Consider the following 17,005-nt stretch of genomic DNA (forward strand, 5'->3'; position numbering starts at 1 on the left):
ATAAAACAGTAGCTACTTCACCCAGAACTCAAGCTTAGGCCCCCCTGAAGGAAAGGACTGGTGGTGATTGTTATTTCCAATGCATTACACTCAAGTGTTTCCCATCGGGAAGAATAATGCGAGATAGGCCAGCGTGAATCACCAGAGCCCTGGAACAGCTCAGAGCTGATGAAAAGCAAAGTCCAAAGTTAAACCTGAGGAGGACGCATCTTGAGCCACTGAGGGGAGGGGAGGGCTGAGGGGAGGGGAGGAAGGGTCTGAGGACAGGCCTTGGTGGTCAGGCAATGCCAGCTTCCACCTCAGGAGGTTGGAGATGTAGCTCAGGTGGGAACCCTGAGTTCCATCCCTAGCACCACGTAAACTGAGCATTTTAATTCCAGTACTGAGGGAGAAGCAGGAGGATCCGGAGTTCAAGGTTACCCTACCCTCTGCTGCACAAAGAAGTCTGAGAACAACCAGGGCTATACGAGACCCTGTTTAAAAAGTAAAAATCAATTTTTTAAAAAATGGAGCGTGACAATCAGGCTTAAGTAAGTAACCTCGACCTCTTGTGAAAACCTTCTTGCAAAGAGGCACAGACCTCTGTCTCTTCTACATGTTCTTTTAATCTTCCTGTGTCTGTATAGGTCACATACGTTAGGCAGCTAACAACAGAAGTAAGACTTATGTACAGGCCTGTGTGGCCCCATACAAGTATGAAGGTCAAAGGGCAACTCTGGGGAGTCCGGCATGGCGGCAGGCACCTCCACCTGCTGGGCCCTCTTGACAGCCCTAAGTTATTATTTAACTGATCAAGTAGCAAAAAAATGTCTTTCGTGTTTGTTTGGCTAAGCTTCTTAAAACTTCATTTCCAAGTAAGAACACTGGCAGTTGTAGATACGGCCCAGAGCAATGTCTGTACTTTGGGAAGGCACTGCTTCTCTTAACAGATGATTAACTTTTTAAAATATCACCACTGTACTTTAAAATGAGTACTGCTTAGTTTCAGCTTCTAGTCATCACCATGTACCTAACACCTAACTCCTTGCTACCTAACATCTGCCCCTGTGTGTGTGTGTGTGTGTGCGCGCGCGTGTATTTGGGTACACATGTCCCCGTACACATATGTACAAGGCAGAGAAGGATGTCAGGAACCTGCATCTATTACCCTACCCCTTGTAGCCTTAAGACAGGGTCTTGGGGTTGGGGATTTAGCTCAGTGGTAGAGCGCTTGCCTACCAAGCGCAAGGCCCTGGGTTCGGTCCCCAACTCTGGAAAAAAAGAAAAAGAAAAAGAAAAAAAAAGACAGGTTCTCACTGAAAGGGAGACTATAGGCTAGATGGATGGCTGGGGGCTCTCAGGATTTGTCTGGCTCTGCCTACAATGCTGGCATTACTGGAACATGCAGCTATACCTGGCTTTTTACATAAGTGCTGGGGATTTGAACTCGGGTCCTTATGCTTGTGCAGCAAGCACTCTTATCCACTGAGACATTCCCCCAGAGCCCTAGCTGAGTTTAATCTACACAATGCAGGTGTTATTGGAGTCCGCCTCGGCATTCTCATTTTCTCTTGTGTGCCTACACATGCCCCTGAATGTGTGTATATTCATGTAAGAGGGACGCACGAGTAGGCATAGATGCATGGTGCACTTGTTGGGAGGAAGTCAAAGGAAATCTTCAATTGTTGGTTCGTTTGTTTTGGTGCCTTCTCTCGTTGACCTTGAGCTTCACCAATAAGGCCAGGCCTGCTGACTACAAGCTTCCAGAAATGCCCCTGTCTCTGCCTCAGACCTCGGTGTCCCTGAGGGGACAGGCCTGCACCACTCCAACTAGCTTCTTACCTTTCCTATATATGGGTTCTGGGGACTTAACTCAGGCTCTCCCAGCCTTCCTCTTCTTCTTTTGAATCTCCAACAAGTTTTGCTTAGTCCCTATTCATCCCTTACGCCTAGAATGCCTGGATGATCTTTCTCTACTATGCCGAGCCATACTTATATGTTTTCTGTGTCATTGGAGGGCAGAAGAAATTAGACACGACAACTTTCTAATTGAGAGAGAACAAGCACCACAGCTTACAGAGAGAAGGGCAAGTGGAAATGGAGAAAGGAAGAAGTCTGGCGTGGAAACGTCTCACTAGTGAAGAGGGCTGGGGAAGGAGCGATCTGGACCAGGAAAAGCCAGCTCATGTGATCGCTGACTTTTCTAGCGTCACTCCTTGGCCATCTGGGTTCTTGCAAGTCCACAGATGTCTTTTTTGCAGAAGCCTCTCTGCAGGCACAAGCTAACTGGGGTTAGGGACAGGAAGCAGGATACAAAGACACTTTCCTAGCTGCTAAACAGTATCCTGAACTGCCACCAACAGGGTGAAATTGGCCACTAGACCTCATCGTGACAAAAGTGGCGTGAGTTTCGGTTTATTTCCTGATTGATTTCATTCCCAACAGTAGGAAGCCTAAGTGTGTGCGCCATGTGTTTGTGCTATGTATTATGTGTGCAATGTGGGTCATGTGTGTATATGTGCACATGTGTTATGTGTATGCTATGTATGTGCGTACATGTGTGCGCACATGTGTGTTGTTGTATGTGGAATCGACATGGACAGAAAATAGGTTCCTCGGAGAACTGCAACCTTTATTTTGTCTCCTTACTGTTCCATCACCTATGTATTACAGGGGGTGCACATGTATGGGTGTAGTGCCCAGAGGTGAATGTTGGGTAGGCTTAGGCATCAAAGTGGCTGCCACACAGGTATGAGGGGAGTGACTCTGGATCTCCCACATCCACATTAAAAGCCAGATGCAGCAACGAGTGTCTGTGACCACAGTTCTGAGTGGATAAGGACAGGAGAGTCCTTGCAATGTACTAGTCAACTAGCCTAGCTGAATCTCGGGACTGCGGGTCTCAAACAATAATGATAGAGTGGGGAGTCATCAAAAAGACACCTGAGATCTGCCCTCCTGCCTCCACATGTGCATGCGTGTAGACATGGAAATGTAAGCACATACAGGTCTACACACGAAGAAAAGAAAGAGGAAAAGGCAGTGAAACCTGTTGTCCCTGCCCTATCCTCCAGAAAGGCCACTGACAGACCCCTCCATCTGCCCATGAACTTCTGAATTCATAATCTAATTTCTCCATCTTCCCTTTCACCCCACCCATATTTCCCCCCTGGAAGGATCCAGATCCATCCCAAAAGACTTGTTAGGTAATCTAAATAAAACAAGTTTGGGGTTTTTTTAAGCCCCAATGCCAGGTTGTAAAATGACTGCACTTCATATAGGTACCTTTGTCACTGCCGGAAAATGTCTGTAAGGCCTCCCACACAGTAGCAGAACACTCAGGATTGAAAGGGGGAAACACAGAATGCCCAATTTTCCTCTCAGAAATCAAGATTTAAAAAACCATAATTTGAGGGCTACAGAGCACATTCCTCCCTGAGGCCTATGATTGTGGGATACCAGGGGAATTGGGAACATGAGCCTAGAGTGAAATTTGGGCTCACGACTAAAATGAGTTTTCTTAAAAGGGGGCAGGAGGCGGCTCAGTCAGCTCATACATACAGAAGTTGGGAGGAGGGGCAGTTGCTGAGGTTGTAAGGAAGTTGGAAATCAAATTCTCAGAAGACAAACGAAGTTGTAATCTCAAGTAAAACACACGTCCACCCAGCTATGTCTTCCTACCCTGCCCAGAGAAAGGAGAATGGCAGGAAACCTGGCCTTGAGTGTGGAAAAGGATCTACAATGAAGCGCCCGCACCCCTTCCTATGCCGCAGCTCCCGGAAAGCCTCTTCCACTTCGGCACTCTCAGATGTTAGTCCTTGAAACCTGTTAAAGGCAGATACGATCACAAGCCCGCTCCATGACACATGACCCCTTCCGTGGCCAACCCTACCTTCCCTTCTAGACTCCCGATTCCACTTTTACTTCAACTCTCCCTTTGAAGTCCCATGATCAAAGGTCCACCTGGGTTCTCACACTCAAAATCTGTCCCCCAATCCTCTTCCTAGCTGTTTCCTTGGTAGTCATTGGCTTTTGCCGACCATTATTCACTGAGTCCCACAAGATACAAAGACAAATTTGAACGTACCTTTAACAATGAAATGAAAGCGGGCGGAGGGGGGTGGGGGGTCCTTGAAAATTAAACGTGGATACCCAATCAGAAACTTTGCTTTAAAAAGTGGGGTAATATGCACATATACACTTGTGCATACACACAGCATCATGAGCTTGACCAGCTTCAGAAAACAATTCTCAAGGGTGTGAAAAACCAACAGCAGAGGTTCCATGGGAATGGATGGGAGGAGCCAAGAAAGGCCCTGCCCACTGAAGCTGGCTCCCTGAGAATGTGGGGCAGAAGTCTCCACCTACTTTTGTTGGGCACATGTGAGAGTCTTCTAACCCTCTGATGCCAGAGAATGGGTGAGCTCGCTTCGGTGACTTGACTTAAAAAACGCGGATTGGTGGAACGTTAGAGAGGCAGGGCAGAGTCACGTCAGGCAGAGCACATTGGTACAGTATTTACGTCTATGATTAGAAACGAAAACCATAGATGATATATAGATATAGATATAGATATAGATATAGATATAGATATAGATATAGATATAGATATAAAATCGTGAAGAAGAATAGGAGGAGGAGGGAGAGGAAGGGGAGAGGAGGAAGAAAAGGAAGAAGAAGAGGAGGAAGAAGAGGAGAAGGAAGAAAAAGAGGGAGAGGAAAAGGATGAGGAGGAAGAGGAGAAGGAAGAGCAGGAAGCGAGATCCAGAACGACATAAAGACCTGAGGATGAATCTGCCATTTCCTAATGGATGCTGGGATATGTTAGCCGAGTATCTTAACTTCTCTGAGCCTTTTCAAAAATGGTGAATCATTATGCAGCAAGGCGTGTCCAGGATAAGGCGACGCCTATCATTGGTTGAGAAGGAAGGGTAGGTGGGGAAAAGTCTAGGAAGGAGAGAGGAAGAGGAGGAGGACCGAGGGAAGGAAGATGGAGACAGAGGTGGAGGATTCCGATCCAGGTGATCTAACTCAATTTTTATCTTGTGCATGTGGGCGGTCTAGAGCTTTGATTTTACTGGGCTAAAGAGGACAGTGTGTGAAAGAAATGGCTGAAAGGCAGTTGGAGCGTGAGGATCTGGTCCTGTTGCTTTCGAGGAGTGAGAATGTGCAAGGTCCGCAGAATGAGGTAGGGGTGTGTGTGTGTGTGTGTGTGTGTGTGCTGGACCTCGTGGCAGGGGAGCAGCCAGAGGGAGCTGGTGTGTGTGTGTGTGTGTGTGTGTGTGTGTGTGTGTGTGTGTGTGTGCTGGACCTCGTGGCAGGGGAGCAGCCAGAGGGAGCTGGTGTGTGTGTGTGTGTGTGTGTGTGTGTGTGTGTGTGTGTGTGTGTGTGTGTGTGTGCTGGACCTCGTGGCAGAGGAGCAGCCAGAGGGAGCGGATCCAGCTCTCAGGAACTGATAGCAAACGATCCTCTTTAATTTTTACCCCAACAGCTCAGTAGATAGAGAGCTCATATAGCATGCTCAAAATCCTGGGTTCCATCCCACCAACCGCCTACAACTGGGCCTGTTGCCAGATGCCTGTCTGTCATCCTGGCACTGGGAAGGTAGAGGCAGGAGGATCAGAAGACTTAAGGATATCCTCAGCTACAGAGTGAATTAGAGATCAGCCTGAGCTACATGAGACCTGTCTCACAGGAAAGAAAAATTACTGAACAATTAGGGTAGGGGTGTCCCCTGTGATAAATCTGTTGACCTATCAAGCAATACGGTAAATTTTGTTTGGGAGACTGACCCTCTTCCCTCTGTCAGCCCTTCTGCTTGGGGCGAGTTTGCCGCCATTCTCGGCTTCTCCAATGAACCAGCCTACACAGTGTATTCTAACAAGCGTTTTTAACGGCCCAGGGCTCTGAGCCAGGTGAGTTCCAGTTTTATTATGAGTAACAAATTAAATCAACTGGCAACAAAAGCCAAGGGCCTGATCTGTTGACCCCTTGTGAACCAAAACATGGGCAGCTACATTTGCACAGGGTCAGGGAGGAGCAAGCAGGTGCTTTCTGTCCCACGGAGCCAGGAACCAGCCTCACGGAAGGCACAAGACTGTTCTGAGACCATTCACAAATGGTGTGTTCTCACAAAGAAGCAACAGACACTCCTTTCTAAGAGAACCTCAGAGGCAAACAGGAAGAAAATCCAGCCCTTTCCCCCTTCAGTTTAGCCTTGCTAACACCATTGCTGGGAAGTCCCATGTCACAGACTCAAGCCAGATACTCCCAGCAGATCTGCTGTCTAAGAGGTGGGTTTGTCAACTGAGGTGTGACAGACGTTTTGAGCTGACCTGTTCTCTGTGGTGGGGACCAGCCTTTGCACGATGTCTCGCCTAGCTACCCGGTCCTCACCTACCTACCCTATGCTAGTAGAACCTCCTGGCTATGACAACATCTCCCCAGACACGTACAGAATCACCTCAGTAAGAACCCAAAGAGCAATGTGAAAGTGAGAAGAAATGACAGAGCTGACGCTGTGGCGGAGACCACTGGAGAGGGTCTGCCTTGTTTCAGTAACTTTTCTGTTACTGTGATACAAATCCTCTGAGAAAAGCAACATAGGGAAGAAAGGTTTGTTTTGGTTTATGGTTCTAGAAAGCTAGAGCCCATAGAGGGGAAGACATGGCACAGGCAGGGAAGACATGGTGACAGGAGCAGGAAGCTCGTGAGCCACATTTCTACCCACCCAGGAAGCAAGTAGTGGAGAGGCAGGAGGGGCCTGCCCCAGTGACATTCTTCTTATGGCAAGGCTACACCTCCTCAAACAATGCCACCATCTAGAAACTGAGCATTCTGACACAGGAGCCTATTGGGGACATTCCTCATTTAAGCCACAACAAAGCTTGCACAGAGCCTAAGATCTCACCCTCAGCACCGCATGCATACACCAAGCATGGTGGCAAACACCTTTCATGCCTGGGACTCCAAACCAACTCAAAGAAGGTGGAGAGACAGCCAAGTGGTTAAGGGTGTTCTTTCAGAGACCCAGTTTGATGACCAGGACCCATGTCAGATTGCTCCCAACTACCCGTAAGTAAACACAACACCCTCTCTGGCCTCTGAAGCATCCACATGCATATACATGCACATACATGCATACGCATGCCAATCAGACATACACACACAAGTAAAGATGAGTCTTAAAGAAAAAAGGTCAGCTGCATTCTTAAGCAGTGATACAAAGGAAAAAGAATAAAGGAAGACAGGGGTAGGACGGGGAGAAAAGAGAAAGGAGAGAGTTAGGTCAGAGTGAGGTTGGAAAGAAGAAGAAAGAGACACAGAAAAGTCCTCCTATCTGCTTCAATATGGACAGAACCAGAAGACATCACGCTTTGTACATAGGAGGTGATCCTACAGGGACATACTGCTGGTTCCTAGAGTCACCAAATCCAAGACAGAAAGGCAGGTGCCCAGCACCACTGCAGGAAGGAGAGCTAATGTTTAATGACAATGGAAATTCAGTTTGGGTACAGGAGAAAGTTCTGGAAATGGGTGGTTGGGACTGTCATGGAGACATGTGAATGTCATGACTGCGGTTGAACTGTGCTCACATGCGGTCTGATTGGTAAACTCAGCACTACGTACTGTCTTGCATATTGGCTGCTCGTTTGTACGACACAGCATTTTTCATTTGTAACCCGGGCTGGCCTTGAACTTACAGTCCTTCAACTTCAGCCTTGATGATGCTAGAGCATCAGGTCTGATCCGCTCCACCCAGTGTTTAGAAACGTAGATCCAAGAACTACCAATGGAGTGCCCGGCCTTAAACGGGGCACCCAGGTCACATCCCCTCCCCAAGGCCTGAGAGCCACCAGCTGAGGCTGAAGAGCCGGGGCAGGACTGTAGGAGCCAGAGATTGGAGAGAGGCAGAGCAAACCAGTGTCTTCTGGACATAAGAGGCCCACCTCACTGGTGAACAACAGTCATGACTGCCAGCACACAGCCTGCACAAAATCAAGCCAGCCGGCATCCCAACACAAGCCCCAAACTACCTGAAGAACTAGTGACAGTTGGTTGATGGCCTCCGGGAAACAGAGACTCGCTTTTCTTTAAAAGTTTGGCCATTGATTGCTCACCACACTCCGGGGACAGCCCACACCCGGGAGCCTGTAAGCAGCCCAAATTAAACTCAGAGGTTTATTAAAGAAAAAGACAAGAAGTCGAGAGGGGCGGGGAGGTGGGGTGGAACTGGGAGCAGTTGAGGGAGTTCTAGGTATAAATGTGACCAAAATATAACGTACAAAATTATCACAGAGTTAATTAAAATATATTCAAAAAATAACAAGAGGATGGGGGAGATGGCCCAGTGATTAGGAGCTATGGCTGCTCCTCCAGAGGACCTGGGTTCCATTCCCAGCACCATCTCTAACTCCAGTTCCAGGAGATAGGATACCTTTTCCTACCCTGCACAGACACAAGGCTACACATGGTATATAAACATATATGCAGGCAAAACACTCATAGTCATAAAGGAATTAAGAAACAAAGAACTCAGAGGAACTATGGCACCGAACCCCAGGCAAGTCACTCTCCTAGGTGGGTCCGTGTCTTCCAGCTAAACACGTCTGTTAGGTCGCACCAATCTCTTCACAGAGAAGGACTGGTGACCAGCTCCAGGTCAGTCGAACATGAACACGCTTGGCTGGGGTCAGCAGAATGGCTCAGTAGGCGAAGGCGCTCTCAGCCAAGCCTGACAACCTGAGTCCTTCCACACGGTGGAAGGAGAGAACTAACTCCCACACAAGTTGTTCTCTGACCTCCACACTCATGCGTACCCCCCCATATAAATGAATGTAACCTTCAAAACCTCCTCGATAGGCAATTAATGCTGCTTTGATATATCATACTAAAAAAAAAAAAAACAAAAACAAAAACAAAAAGTCCCAAGGCTAGGGAGACAACTCAGGTGGCAAATGCTCACCGCAAGAGCGTGAGGACTTGAGTTCCTGTCCTCAGCGTCCACAGAAAGACACCAGTCTGTAGCGGCTCCAATAGGAGGGAGAGGGGGCTGGGAATGTGGCAGGCAGATCTCCGCCAGCCAACTTAACCAATCACTAAGCTGTCACTAATCGGTGACAAGCCACTCATCAGTGACAAACACGCTCAAAAATACGGTGGAAAGCATACGGAGGAGCAAGCGGCACTTGCCATCAACTCTGATGACCCCAGTTTAACCTCTAGGTCCCACACGGTAAGAGAAATGAACCAACTCCCAAAAGTTGTTCTGAGACCGTCACACATGCACAACAGCCATGCGCACACAAACACCCATGTGTGCATACACACACACACAGTAAATAAAATGTAATAAAACTTTTAAAAAAATGGAAGCTAGGAATCACGGGTGTTTTTTAGCAGAATACAGGAGAGCTGTGGGGGTGGCTGCAGAAGAAACTGTAAGGATTTGAAACATTGTTACCAAGGCAATATCATCCTGGAGTTAAGAGAGGAGAATTAAGCCTACTACAGCCAAAGCCTCCCCGGTGTGCAAGAAGTCCTGGGTTCCATCCCCAGATCTTCAAAATAACAACCACCGTCATGATGGTGATTATAATAATGATGGCTAATAAATAGAAATGGGGCACTTGGATTTCCTAAACACAGGCTTTTGGCTATTTTCAGCCTGGCCAGACATTCTATGAATCAGCTCACTCATAAATGGCTTCTAAAACTGCCAGTTAAAGCTAGGCGAGGTCTAGGGCTCAGACGGTAGAATACTTGCTTAGCATACATGGAACTCTGGTTCCATCCCAAGCATGGTGGAAGATTCCTGTCACCACAGCACTCAGGAGATATAAACAAAAAGATCATCAGCTCACGGTCATCTATGACTGCCTAGGGGGTTGAGGCCAGCTGGGCTACATGAGACCCTGTCTCAAAAAGATGTAAGACTGGCAGTGAATGTGAGGAATTGTCTTAATGTAAGAAGACTTAGCCCACTGTGAGTGGCACCATTCCCTAGGCAGGAGGCCCTGGGTTAAGAAAGCTAGCCAAGGCCTAGTAAGCATAGTCTCTGCTTCAGTTCTCAGTCAAGGTCCTACCCTGACTTCCCTCTGTGACCCCCTCTCTGCTTCCACCATATGGGTCCCAGGGATGGAACCCACAGTACCAGGCTTGGCCACAAGAGCCTTTATCCACCGAGCCATTCCACTTTTCTAGCCCCTGTTCATTTTCCTCCTGTGATGTTTTAAAGGGAAATGTCCCCAGGCTCATGCGTTTGAACCCCTATAGCCAAGACGGTGGTGCTGTCTGGCTGAGTTGTAGACCCCTAAGAATGCATTCATGGCGAAGGGAAGAAGATGGCTGGAGAAGATGACCCACTGACAGGAAGGACCTCCAGCACAGGCTCTTGCCAAGCCAGAGTCTCTGTCAAGCCTTCTCTGCCATGTTGAGTGGCAAGCTGAACCCTGCTTCCTTCCCTTGTTTCTGCCAAGAGCTGTGCAACGAAACATCCCATTCTACAGGACGCAGGAAGGCAAACGACTGAAAATGGCTTCAGGATGTCTCCAGGACTGAGGAGATTCACCACGCTCTGAAGAGATTCACTACCCGCCCCCTGCCAGAGTGAGCAATGGAAGCTCACTGAGGCCTTCTCAGCAGAGCAATGCCAAACTGCATAGATGACTCTGAGACAAACCAAGCTGCAAAGAAAAAACTGAGACCAGATCCGCTGCCCAGAAGACGCTTTCATCAACTGAGACATCTGGACAGGACATTCTCCACCCTGTTGGGCTGCCTGCGGACTGTGTGGTGGGTTCCAGGTTCCCAGCTTTGTGAGCTGTCACCCATGCTGTAGTGGGCCTTGGCGATGCAGCTGTCTTTGAGCCATTTCTCCTCCTGTAAGTGATCTCCTCACCTGCTCCTGTAAGTGACACAAATTAAACTCACTACGCTTAACCTTGATAGCAACTGTACTTCAGTCTGTCACGAGTTTGCTATCTTAGGGGAGTAGATGTGTGTGTGTTGCCTCTTCCCAGGAAAAGTTTTGTCCCACAACATGGGTGTTTTGCTACAGCAACGGAAACTGTAACTAAGTGGCCAGCAAAATAGCTCAGTGGGTAAAGATGGTCGTTGCCAAGTCCGACAATCGGAATTCAATTCCCTGGACCCACATGGTGAAAGGAAAGAACCAGTCCCTACAAGCCCTTAACCATGGTCTGCTACACACACACACACACACACACACACTCACACACTCACGTACACACACACACACACACTCACACACACTCACGTACACACTAAATAAAATGTAATAAGGAAATTTCTAAAGAAAAAAATAAATTCAAAAATAAAAGTAACAAGTGTAAAAGTAAACAAATGTAGTACATTAAAAAAACATGTAATTCAGCAGGAAGGAGAGTTACAGTCCTTAGTGGTGTAGCCAATACCCCACACACACATGCTCATGCAAGCAGCCCAAGGATATGAAACGAATCGCACACAAAATAATAAGGCAGGAGAGGTATTTGTTGGGAAGACGGGGCTCAGTGGGTGGGGGAGGGGATAAAAGAGACTAATAATGGACAATTACGATCGAAGTGCATAGAGAACAATAATTTTCAATGTAGCTATTATGTTCACACTTGAGGTGTAAATCCCCCTAAGGTACCGGTGATAGTAGCCTAAGTAGAAATTGTCGAATACTCCGAGTGTCACAAACTTTAGCCCTTTCTGAGGCCCGAATCCCAAGTCCAAGGGCAGTCCCATGGGTGCTGCTCCTGTAAGTGGTTGTTCCGGTCACTGGGAGCTGCAGGGGTAGGGCCCAGAGAGGTCCCATCCCTAGAGAACACCACATCTCTGCAGGGAAGGTAATGTGGGGATGGAGAGATGGTTTGGTGGGCAGAGCACTCACCTGATAGCCTGAGTTTCACCCCTGAAGCCCACATGAAGACCCAGATGTGGTCGCAAGCATCTGTAAGCCCAGCACTCCGACCGCAAGACAAGCAGAGACAGAAGAGTGGGCTTGACGCTCTAGAGACCACTAGCATGGAGTACGCTACACAGTGTCAGAAATAAGAAACCCTGCTTCAGAACAAGGTGGAGTCCTCTGACCTCTACAAGTGCGACGCGACACGCACGTGCCCACACTCACGCATACACACACTTATGCACTAAATAAAATAAAGTAATAAAATAAGGTGGGAAACCAAGTGTGGATACTCTTACATCAACCTCTGGCCACCACACTCCTATGCACGGGAGAGTACACCCACCTGTGTGCACGTGTGTGCGTGCATGTGTGCCGTGTGCTATGCAACGCACACAAATCATGTTTAAAAGCCTAAGGTGGGATCAATTAAGCCTCAACAGGTAAACATGAGCCAATACTTCAAGGGTTGGGAGAGCGAGAGGAGGGGAGAAGGCTGCTGTCACAGCGATGACGACTTCATAAATGGCCTGTCTTTAAAACCGCATAATGTCATTTGCGTCTGTTGGCCCCGGGAGACAGTCAAGAGTTCACGTTCACACCCCATTTGCTAAGCATGGCCCCAAACAGGAAAGCCAAGAGTAATTAGATAATTATCCTCTGCAGTGGGGGACAATTGAGGCGATCCAAATCAGATGGGACCCAGCTCTGACCACATTCTGGCTCGGTCACCTCACACTGCCTGGGAACTTCCTTTTGGAATACAATCATGGACATAACTGTTGGCAAGAGGCAGGCAAGTCCGCCTGGCCTGCAGGAGCCTGGTGAGGGAGCTGGAAAGTCGAAGGAAATCAAGCACGGGGTTATCATTAATCAGTGAGCAAGGCAGCAGTGAGGAGGTGAGACGTCCCCGCGTTCCCTTCATAGAGAGCAACTGCTTTCGGTGCTCTCTTTTTAAGTGAAAAAAAAATTAAATTTAAAAATAAATGAATTTGAAGGAATTTCAGTTACATCGTGAGTTTAAGGTGAGGCCAGCCTGGGCTACGTGAGATCCTTAGTATGAAGTAATAAGTTAAAGTAAGAACCTGAGATATTCGCCCAGAATGCACACGGCCCCTAGGGTCTACTCGCAGCACAAAAAATAAGAGACAGAAATATTAAGAGGGCTCCCGTGACCAGCTGGACACAGGAATTAGGAGAGAGGATGTGACTGACCCTAAACCCATGTCAGGCTGTAAGCCCATTGCAGCAGCAGCCGCAGCTTCCCCTTGACCTTTCTGCCAGCCTCAATTTCTGGTCCATAAATGGGGGAATCCTACCAGCCTTGACTTACTGGCTGAGATCAGTCCCACTTGCGCATGCGCCACTCTCCATACACCTAGAGAAGAGAAACCCTCCGAGCTCTACAGGAGCGGGGATGGGGAGCGCGCCTCCAGCACACCCAAGCATCTCCGAAGTCTGTGTAGAAGAGAAACTATCTAGGGAATGTGTTTTCAACAAAGCCAGTGCCAGAGGAACACATGTCTCCAGCACAAGCTGTGGCCTTTAAAAGCCTGCAGCCTCCCAGGCTGGCCCCCAGGCACGGGGAAGCCACCTCCTTTGGCTGGCAGGGCCTCGTAGGTTGGAGCCAAGAGCCACGAGCTGCACCAGATGCTGGATTCCAGAACTCAGAATAACTCATTAACTTGGTAAGGCTCAAGCCACCAAGGAAACCGAGAACGGAGGAGATCTCTGTGGAACACTGCAGAAGCCCCATAAAAAGGGGGCGGGGGGGGAACCTACAGGAAGCTGCTTCTGAAGGAAAAAAAATCAAAAGCTATGTATTTCACCATCACTCACCCAGCCACTCTTCCAAATTCCTGACGTTTGAGTGCTCAGTGCTTACAACAAAATCTCAAATACGACCGACTGACCGACCGTCAGAGCGTTTACCCTTTTGGTGCTGCAGGTGATGGAGCGCATGGCCTCACACTGACCAGTCAAACACTCTACAGCACCCCTCATCCCTCCCAGGGAAATCTTAGGCAGGAGCTCCACCCTGAGCCACACCCACAGTCAGCAGGGGGCTGGGGCTCAGTTGCTAGGGTACTTGCCTAGCCTATGGGAGCCTGGGTTCCACCCCCAATGCTACATAAACCCAGCATGATGGCGCAGTCCCAACATGGAGAAGGAACAGAAGTACAAAGCAATATGCTCTGACAAATATATCAAGTTCAGGGCCATCCTGGGCTACATGGGACCCTATCTCAATAAATAGCAAGCCAACACAATCTAAAATAACCTGGGTAAATGTATTTAGTCCTGTTCATCAAGTCTCTGTCTTCTCATCAGAATGCTTTTGGTTATGATCAATAATTAATTCTGTGTTTTCAAATAGCTAGGAGTGGCTGGCGTGATGGCTTCATGGTTAAGAGCACTTACTACTCTTCCAGAGGACTGAGGTCCAGCTCAGCACCAATGTCAGACAGCTCCCAATCACCTAAAGCTCCAGATCCAGGAGATCCATTGCTCCCTTCCGATGTGTGTGTGCGTGTGCGTGTGCGTGTGCGTGTGCGTGTGCGTGTGTGTGTTCGCACATGCGTGCCTACACAATATGCACAATTAAAAATAAAGATAAATCTTTTAAGGAAATAGTTTAGAAGTGGCACTTGGTGGTTTGCACCGGCAATCCCTACACTTGGAAAGACTGTGAGTTCAAGGCCAAACTGGACTACATATCAAAGCCTTGTCCCAAAACAAAACAAAAAAACACTAGTAGAAGCTAGAGGTGTAACTGGGAGGGAGAGGGTCTGTCCGGCATGCTCAAGGCTACCACGGGTTTGAACCCTGGCACCACAGCAGGCACACCCAAAACAAAAGAGCAAAAACTCCTTCTAAGTACAAAAGAAACCAGAAAGAGGCCAGGGACTTGGCTGCCATGCCAGCATGTGGCCGCAGCTGATCTCCATCCAAGACCCATGCAGATAGCCCAGCATGACCCTTTATCAGCGCTAAGGAAGAGGTCACAAGAAGCAGATTCCTGGAGCTCACTGGCCAACCAATCCAGTCTTTTGGTAAGCTCCAAGTTCAGTGAGAGACCCTGTCTCAAAACATAAGGCAGGGGGCCAGAGAGGCGGCTCAGAGAGTACAGGGGCTTGTGGCCAAACCTCTCCACCTGAGTTGATCCCCAAGTCATCTGATCACTGCACGTGAAAGAACGCACGAGAGGGAAAAAAACTTAATTAATAGATGAATAAATGTAATTTTAAAAGGGTGGAGAGAGGTTGAAGAGAACACCCTGCCGTCCACAAGCCACATGCACACAGATTTGTGCCTATCTGCCAGAACATGTGACACAGATGAACACAAAACACACAGAGAACACACACCCTAAAAGAAACCTGTAATACTTTAACTGAACATTTAAAATAGAAAAAAATAGTCAGTCGTGTGAAGAAAAAAAAAAAACAGGAAAGAAAACATGAAAGAGAAGAGAAGGTCTTCTTTGTTCGTGGATTTGATTTTTATATAAGACATTTGGAAAGGGAATGTTGGCGCAAACTTGACCCCACCAAGCAAGCCCTGAAAGCACGTGAGTATACTGAGGCTGGAGCGAATTAAGTCCATCTCAGTCTCCCTCCCAAATGAAGGACGTGTTCCCATCTCTCAATGCTACCAAACAAACGAACAGTAGCAAAGAATAAAGCAGCAATTTCCTGCCAAAACACCACATTCCACATCCACACGGGAACCGTCCACTCCCAGCCCAGACATGGGATGGACTTTGAGTGGAGGCAACAGAAAGTGAGAGGAGAAAATGATCCCAGCGGAGAGGCTCCGCTCATCCCTACAGGAAAAACCACACAGGAGAAGAATGGGAGAAGGCAGCCCCACATCCTTCTCGCTCTCTGGTCTCTCCCTCAGATTTACAGAGGATACACTGTATCCAAACATCTCCAGGACCCCCTGACTTTGTTACCATTCCTGTTGCTGTGATAACATAAAACGGCAAAAGCAATTTAAGAGAGAAATCGTTTGGTTTGGTCAACAGTTTGAGGTACAGCCCACCAGGGTGAGAAGTCATGGTGGCAGGAGGTTGAGGGAGTACTGTTACATCACAGTCAGGAAGCAGCAGAAGGACGGATACTGGTGCTCTGCTGACTTTCTTGTTTTATAAAGTTTAGGATCCCAGCCCAGGAAATGGTACCACCCACAGGGAGCAATTGACCCTGTTCTAGGTTTAATTAGCCTGAACTAGGTTTCGTCAAGTTGAAAAGTGAAATGAACTCTAACAGCCTAGATAGCCAAGACAGACGTTTGTATATGTGTGGACACAGAAGCCTTTAAACACGGGAAGAGGCAAATGTTTACCAACCAAAGTAGAATGACTAGCCGTACACTGGAACATTATTCAGCTTTGAAAAGGAACAGAATTCTAGTTCATGCTACTATGTGGGTAGACCTTGAGGGAACGGTGCTCAGTAAACTAAGCCCATCACAAAAAGATTTTACTCTTAGGAGGTCCCTAAAATGTCAGACCCATAAAGAAAGACACCAGGGGCTGAGAGAGAGCTCAGGAGACGTGTTGAGAAATGGAGATGGTGAATTTGGGAAATGAGAAAGTTCTGGAAAAGGGTGTCAATAATTGCACAACTATGTGGATGTGTTTCATGTTGCTTAACTACACTCTGAAAAAAAAAAGTTAAGATGGTAAACTGTGGTTTATCTGTCTTTTTCACACCCACCAGGATAGATGACAGACAGACAGACAGACAGACAGACAGACAGACAGACAGAGCCAGGTCTGGTGATCCAGACTGGTAATCCCAGCTATTGGGGAGGTTAAGATCAAAGGATCAAAAGCCCAAGCTCAGGGCTTGCCTGGGCAACTTAGTGAGAGCAATGTGTCAAAATGTCAATCAGACAGGAAGAGAGGTCCATCAGGTAGAGACACTTGTCACACAGGTCTGTTTGCCTGAGTTCAAATTGCCAGAGCCTGTATAAAAGTCAGATATAGGGCCACATGTCTGAAACCCCAGTATTACTATGGCAACATGAGGGGCAGAAATAGGAGAATCACCTGAACCCCACACACAAATTAGTCTGGTGTACAAAACAGCAAGAAACATGGAA

General features: G+C 47.9%; 1 protein-coding gene and 1 long non-coding RNA gene across 5 annotated transcripts in view; one reads left to right on the plus strand and one right to left on the minus strand.

The window, feature by feature from the left end:
• The window catches only part of Insr (insulin receptor), a 138,141-nt gene that overhangs the window by 75,385 nt on the left and 45,751 nt on the right, over nucleotides 1-17,005 (minus strand). The window lies entirely within an intron of this gene.
• LOC134481144 (uncharacterized) lies at nucleotides 1,297-10,928 on the plus strand. The gene is made up of 2 exons (XR_010056436.1): nucleotides 1,297-5,000; nucleotides 10,458-10,928. It is a non-coding gene; the product is annotated as an uncharacterized LOC134481144 (long non-coding RNA).

Source organism: Rattus norvegicus, chromosome 12, assembly GCF_036323735.1.
Source record: "Rattus norvegicus strain BN/NHsdMcwi chromosome 12, GRCr8, whole genome shotgun sequence".
NCBI lineage: Eukaryota > Metazoa > Chordata > Mammalia > Rodentia > Muridae > Rattus > Rattus norvegicus.